The following is a 6,600-nucleotide window of genomic DNA, read 5'->3' on the forward strand; positions in this document are numbered from 1 at the left end:
GTCATTTTGGGAACGACTTTGAAATGCGGCTGGTTTATTTTCGCCGCGGTGATTTCGCCGCGGCAGCTGGCGCGGCGGTATTAGGCATTCTGGTTGTCCACCATCTGTAAGTGCTTTTAAGTAGTGTTACAGTTATAGTCTATGTGGTAAAAAAAAAATGCTATCAAATGCTGTCAGTTCTGTGATCGTGCTTTTGAATCGTTCTCAGAATTTTGCTAGCACATGAAAACCCTAATGTTCCTAATATTGTTTTCAAATGTAGTATTCCTGATTGCCATCCCATGGTCCTAACTACTCCCACAATTCAAAGAAGTTAGACGGTGTTATCCTTCAAGCAGATAAGTAGAGATTATTCAGCAAATCTCATTAATCTGTAATATGTTTTATGTTTGGTTCTGTTGATCATGGCTGTGCTGTCCTTTTTAAAAATTGTTTCAGGAATTTGCAACGCTGATGTACAGCAATCTACATTTGCCAGAGAGTCCACGACTTATTTCCTGGTATGTAAACATTAAAAGGGTAGTTTAAACCTAAAATGAAAAGCCATCATTTACTCACCCCACTGCAAAATGTTTTTCTTAATTAGTGTTTTTATCTTGTTTCCAGTCCAGATATCTAAAATTCTTACATGAAGAAGCATTTAATAGACAAGTAAAAATTGTCTTGTTTTCTGAAAGAATAAGTCAAAATTAAGTGAGTTTATGCTTAAAACAAGCAAAATTATATGCCAGTGCATTTTAGCATTCTAACCCTAACTAATTTTAATTTTTAGTTGAAAAAATTAATTCATAGAACTATGAATAGACAACTACATCGAACCACAGTGGAACCCACAGTAGTTATTTTAATTATTAATATTATTTATTTATTCTTTTTTATTATTATTATTATTCCATTACAGGTCAATCTGTAAGCAACCAGTGCTGGATATTACGTTTGGAAGGCCAAGGTGTGTGTGAAGGATCACAGCCTCTTCATCACTGGCCTGGCAGCGCTGTTTGCCTCCTATGAGTTCAGCTTGCAGTACCAGGAAGAGGCAGCACCTTGAGTTTGTTCAGAGGTTAGTCATTGGCATATTTGCCATTCATATATATTAGACTGAATTGTGTCACTAGCCTTGTCTTGACAGTATTTATTAAGCTGACTACTGGTATGAACAATATGGCCCTGGTTTCCATACAGGGCTTAGCTTAAGCCAGGTCTAGGCCTTAATAAAATTAGCGTATTTAAGCAGCTTTTATAAAAATGTATCATAAAAAATAAAAAAAATAAAAACATTACTGGTGTGCATCTTGAGACAAAACAGTGGCAGTCACATATTTTAAGATATGTCAGTGCAAGTTGTTTTCAGTTAAAGGATTAATGAAAATTCTGTCATTAATTACTCACCCTCATGTCATTCCAAACCCGTAAGACCTTCGTTCATCTTCAGAACACAAATGAATATATTTTTGATGAAATCTGAGAGGTTTCTGAACCACCCATAGACAGCAACGTCTTTGCAACTTTCAAGGCCCAGAAAGCTAGTAAAAACATTGTTTAAATAATCCATGTAACTATAGTGGTTCAACCTTAATATTATGAAGCGACGAGAATACTTTTTGTGCACAAAAAAAAAAAAAAAAAACGACATTATTCAACAATCTCTTCTCTTTCACGTCATTCTCCTACGCTGTTGACGTAGTGTAAACCGTGTCAAGTCACCTTCATTTATATAGTGCTTTAACAATATAGACTGTTTCAGTTTTACAGTGATAATAGGAGATTACAGTAGCATAGATTGTTTAGGCTTTACAGCAGCTCTAGAATAAAGTTATTAGATCGACTATTTTTGACCGTCAAAATGCCGGCGGACACAGCTTCAGTGAGTTGTTCAAAATCTTTCTATTAAACTCTGTGTACACAAACAATGTTCTCCATGCTGGAGTTCATGTGTAGAGCCCCTGGTGATACTTCAAGCACAGTTTCATGTTGTGTCGAGCCTTCTTAGTGTTTTAAAAATAGCGATTTTTGATGCTATCATAGAAGTGCCCCAAGCACTCCCATTCAAAAGGCAATTTGACCAAAAACGAAAATACGGTCAAACTTAAAAGTGGCGTTTCCATTCTAATTATGCTTTTAAACGAAAGTTTGCCTCAGGTAGAAAAAGCCAGTGCAGCGCTTCTGGGTTCTACGTCAGAACGTAGGCTTATTATTGGCCGACTCTGGTCGTGTGTGATGACCCAGGAGCTAGCCAATAGTGAGCCTACGTTCTGATGTAGAACCCAGAAGCGCTGCACTGTTTACACTACGTCAACAGTGTAGGAGAATGACGTGGAAAAGAAGAGATTATTCAACAATGGGGTTATTTTGTGCACAAAAAGTATTCTCGTCACTTCATAATATTAAGGTTGAACCACTGTAGTTATATGTACTATTTACCTATGTTTTTACCACCTTTCTGGGCTTTGACAGTTGCAATGACATTGATATCAATGGAAGGACAGAAACCTATCATATTTCATCAAAAATATCTTCATTTGTGTCCCGAAGATGAACGAAAGTCTTGAAGGGTGAGTAATAATGACAGAATTTTCATTTTTGGGTGCAAAAATTCATGCAGAATTTTCATTTTTGGGTGTAACATTATCATGTAGTCATATATGCAATAAACATTGCAAGGCTTGCAATTAAGTTAAATCTTTTCTGTCACAAAGGTTTGGGCTGGATTCTGGCAATGTGTGCTCTATATAAACAGAGTCTATGACTGCCTTTCCACTGATACTCTGATGGACCTGATGAGGGGATGATATTGTTAATGAGCTGGGTGATGAGTAAGGCAAGGCAAGGCAAGGCAAGGCAAGGCAAGTTTATTTATATAGCACATTTCATACACAATGGCAATTCAAAGTGCTTTACATAGAAGAAATTAAAATAATAAAAAGAAATAAGAATAATTAAAACAGTTTAGAAAAATAAAAAATAAAATACAGTACAAACAGTCGGACGAACATTGGCACAGTGCTCATTCAGTAAATGCATAGTTAAACAGATGTGTTTTGAGTCTGGATTTGAATGTGACTACAGTAGGAGCACATCTGATCTCCTCTGGAAGCTGGTTCCAGCTGCGGCTGGCATAATAGCTAAAAGCGGACTCGCCATGTTTAGAGTGAACCCTTGGTATTTCTAGCTGATATGATCCTAATGATCTGAGTGATCTGTTGGGTTTATATTCAGTGAGCAAATCTGCAATGTATTGAGGTCCTAGGCCATTGAATGATTTATATACCAGTAATAATACTTTAAAATCAATCCTAAATCTAACTGGGAGCCAGTGTAAAGACCTGAGGACTGGTGTGATATGTTCATATTTTCTGGTTCTGCTCAGAATCCTGGCGGCAGCGTTCTGTATGAGCTGCAACTGTCTTATGGTCTTTTTGGGAAGGCCAGTGAGGAGTCCATTACAATAATCCACCCTGCTGGTGATGAAAGCATGAACAAGTTTCTCTAAGTCTTGTCTGGAAACAAAGCATCTTATTCTTGCTATATTTTTCAGATGATAGTATGCTGATTTAGTTATAGCTTTGACATGACTACTGAAACTAAGGTCTGACTCTAGTGTCACACCAAGATTCCTGACTTGATGTTTAGTTGTTTGACCCTTAGAGTGAAGGTATGCGTTTACCTTGAGAACTTCATCTTTGTTTCCAAACGCAATGACTTCAGTTTTGTCTTTGTTTAACTGAAGAAAGTTTTGACACATCCAACTGTTGACTTCATCAATGCATTGGCACAGGGAGTCAATGGGGCTGTAATCGTTAGGCGATAGGGCTAAGTAGAGCTGTGTGTCGTCTGCATAGCTGTGGTAAGAGATTTGGTTCTTTCTCATTATTTGGCTCATTGGGAGCATATACAGGTTGAACAGGAGTGGCGCAAGAATTGAGCCTTGAGGGACTCCGCATGTCATGGATGTCCACTCAGACTTATGGTCTCCTATACTCACATAATAACCTCTCCCATCTAAGTATGACCTGAACCATTTTAGGACTATCCCAGAAAGCCCCACCCAGTTTTCCAGCCTGTCCAGAAGTATGTTGTGATCGACAGTGTCAAATGCAGCACTGAGGTCGAGTAGTACCAGCACTGATAATTTGCCTGAATCAGTATTTAAGCGAATATCGTTTATTATCTTTATGAGCGCTGTCTCTGTGCTGTGGTGCGGTCGGAAACCAGATTGAAAATTGTCAAAGTATCCATTCGAGCATAAGAATTTGTTCAGCTGATTGAAGACAACTTTTTCAATGATCTTACCTATGAAAGGAAGATTTGAGATCGGTCTATAGTTGCTTAATATGGTCTTATCCAGCTCTTTTTCAGGAGGGTCTTGACAACTGCAGTTTTTAGGGAGTTTGGAAAACTCCCAGAGAGAAGTGAAGCATTTACCACTTCTAGAAGATCTGCTTCTAAACTGTTTAACACACTTTTGAAAAACGATGTGGGAAGTGTGTCAAGAGCACATGTTGATGTTTTAAGGTGCTGTACGGTTTCTTCCAAAATTTTGCCATCAATTTCTTTGAAATCAGACATAGTAACTACTTTCTCTGGTGGTTTGATCTGTCTGACCCCAGCGCAAGTCAAGGATGTGCTGATCACCTTTCTGATATTATTGATTTTCTCAGAGAAGAAAGAAGCAAACTCACTGCACTTGCTGTCTGAGAGTATTTCACTGGGAATCTGGCTTGGGGGGTTTGTCAGTCTCTCTACAGTAGCAAAAAGAGTGCGTGTGTTGTTTAAATTGCTGTTTATAATATTTGAGAAGAAAGTCTGTCTAGCTTTGCCCAGTTCCATATTGAAAGCATGAAGGCTGTCTTTGTAGATGTTATAATGGACTACAAGTTTTGTCTTCCGCCACATGCGCTCTGCTTTTCTGCATTGTCTTTTCATATTTTGCACTGCTGTTGAGTTTCTCCAAGGTGCTTTTTGTCTGCCACTCTTCTTCCTGACTTTAACAGGAGCAATATCATCAATTACACCTTTAACTTTTGAGTTAAAAGAATCAAGGAGAAAATCAACAGAGTCTGCAGATATGCTTGGTGTTAAAGATATAGCCTTCATAAATAGTACACTGGTGTTCTCATTTAAGCATCTCTTTTTGACAGACACAGATCTAGCTTCAGTGGCAGGAGAGATCAATATATCAAAGAAAATACAGAAATGATCAGACAGTGCTACATCCTTAATAACAATCGATGAAATGTTTAGACCCTTACTGATAAGTAAATCTAGAGTGTGTCCACGATTGTGTGTGGGTCCATGTACATGCTGAGTCAGATCAAAAGTTTTTAAAACAGTTTTGATTTCTTTTGCCATATTGTTTTCTCCATTATCTATATGGATGTTAAAATCTCCAGCAATGGCAAAACAGTCAAACTCTGAGGTAATTGTTGATAACAGTTCTGTAAAGTCCTCAGCAAAGGCTGGAGAGTATTTTGGAGGCCTGTAAATAATGAAAAGTAAAATGCGTGGAGCACCTTTCAGTAGACAAAAGTTGTAGAATAAAACTTTAAATCTGGCAATCCCACTTCCAAAAGTTTAATTAGTTGACAGTGCGCATGTAAACAGACACATTGAGTTGATGTATTTTACCCAGGGCAGAACAAATATCAGTTATTGATCACAACATCCAACATTGCATTTTTTTTTTTCATGTTGTTCAGTTTTATCCAAACAAACTAGTCGTTAAAACAGATATCTGGTTTCTTTTTACACATCTTTTGTGCTATCTCTCTCTGTCAAAATATATACACTCGGTTTATAATATTTAAAAAAAAAAAATATTTTCTGCCTTTTAGACGCTTTCTTGACATCAATCCTGAACGTGGATCAAAAACAAAGAAAGGACAAGTAACTTCAAAGAAAACTGGCCAAGTTGTGCAAAACAAGAACACCACTGTAAGCCTACAGGTGTCCTCCTCACTTCTGCGAAAACTTGCAGACTTTGAATGGGATTTCGTTTGCACTTTTACGGACTTCAAAACAGAAACAGCAATTCACTGCCATTATAAAGCTTGGAAGAGCCAGGACATTTTTTAATATAACTCCGACTGTATTCGTCTGAAAGAAGAATGTCATATAGACCTAGGATGACTTGAGGGTGAGTAAATCATGTGCTAATTTAAATTTTGGGGTGAACTGTTCCTTTAATTAAGTGCTAACTGTTACCTGTTTGTTGTTAAGTGTTAAAATTGCATTTTATGTTTAAAAAATAATTCAGCCAACATGTTCACAGAAGGCAATTTTCTGATCTTTGCTTTTAACCTAAATAAATGTTTTAAAACCCAGAAAATGTTGTTTTCTTTTTCCTAGTGTGACTACTTTTATGAAACCTTAAAGTATAATATTTTAATTATGTAATAATAAAAGGAGTATTCCCTGTAAAAATACAATTTATTGCTGTAGACAAGTTTAATATTGTAAAAGTATGTGGTATATACTGTATTTGGTAATTACAGTGGAGTACTGTAAATGCTGTTTACTGTACTAGTGCTGTAAAAATACAGTATGTGGATGGCAACCCAGCTGCCAGTATTTTACTGTAAATTTACAGTGTACATGCATGTG

The 6,600-nt window shown here is 37.0% G+C and overlaps 1 long non-coding RNA gene across 1 annotated transcript; it reads left to right on the forward strand.

The window, feature by feature from the left end:
- The first annotated feature begins 322 nt into the window (after positions 1–322).
- LOC311302128 lies at positions 323–6,184 on the forward strand. Its single transcript, XR_014629533.1, has 3 exons — positions 323–500; positions 902–1,060; positions 5,832–6,184. It is a non-coding gene; the product is annotated as an uncharacterized lncRNA (long non-coding RNA).
- Positions 6,185–6,600: the final 416 nt, after the last annotated feature.

The sequence above is a fragment of the Rutilus rutilus genome, assembly GCF_951802725.1.
Source record: "Rutilus rutilus genome assembly, chromosome: 13".
Taxonomy (NCBI): domain Eukaryota; kingdom Metazoa; phylum Chordata; class Actinopteri; order Cypriniformes; family Leuciscidae; genus Rutilus; species Rutilus rutilus.